The following is a 1007-nucleotide window of genomic DNA, read 5'->3' on the forward strand; positions in this document are numbered from 1 at the left end:
AATGTCGACATGAGTTTCTTGAAAAGGTCGCTCTTGCGTCCCTCCGGCATCAAAGTCTCTCGGATGTCGCGCTTTGTCGTTTCGACCAAAGCAGCGCGCGTCTCTGCGTCCATCCGCGCTTTCTTCGCACATTTGTACTCCTCCGATCGCCAGTAGCGCTTCGCCCCGCGGCATTCTGGCTCTTTGTCTTCAAGGCACGTTGGGCATATCCACTCGTTTGTCCATCGGTTCTCCCTAGCCTGGCAGCGAGATGCATGACAGAATGAAACCACGTGGTTCGCGCGCTCATGAATTGTGGGAAAAGCGTGCACTGTGCGCGAAAGCCCACCGCGTCGTTTTCGCGCAGGAGCTCGATGAGGTGTCCCATTTCCACGTGCATGTCGCACAGCTTGTGCTTTACGAGCCGAACGGGGTCCGTCGGGTATTCTTGGTATTCTTGCGGGGGCCCAGCGCCTTTTCCAGCCGAGTGGGGTCCGTCTTGATATAATTGTGCGCCGGTGGGGCCCGTCTTGATATAATTGTGCGCCGGTGGGGTCCGTCTTGATATTCTTATGAGGGGCCAGCGCCGTCGGCCTTCCCAGCCGAGCGGGGTCCCTCAGGCAGGGACTTCTCCGAATCAAAGGCCCGAGGCCCATCGGACCGGCCGCCAAGCGGCGCGCGGCGGCAGCGGCGGCGATGCTTCACACTCCAGGGGAGATCGGCACCGCGGCGAGGGCAGCTCGCGCCGTGCCGCTGGGTGAGCGGAGTGCCTGCCCTTGGGTCCCACCCCCTATATAAGTGAGCGCGCTTCTCCCCCGCAGGGCGGGGCCCGTCGTGATATATTTTGCGCCAGCGGGGTATTCTTGGTATTCTTGCGGGGGCCCAGCGCCTTTTCCAGCCGAGTGGGGTCCGTCTTGATATAATTGTGCGCCGGTGGGGTCCGTCTTGATATTCCTATTTCTTAATGACTGGCGGGGCTGGTCCTGGCATATTTATCGCTTGTCCTTCTCGACCACACTCATTCCATC

This window comes from Aureococcus anophagefferens (genome assembly GCF_000186865.1).
Source record: "Aureococcus anophagefferens unplaced genomic scaffold AURANscaffold_124, whole genome shotgun sequence".
Classification (NCBI taxonomy): domain Eukaryota; class Pelagophyceae; order Pelagomonadales; family Pelagomonadaceae; genus Aureococcus; species Aureococcus anophagefferens.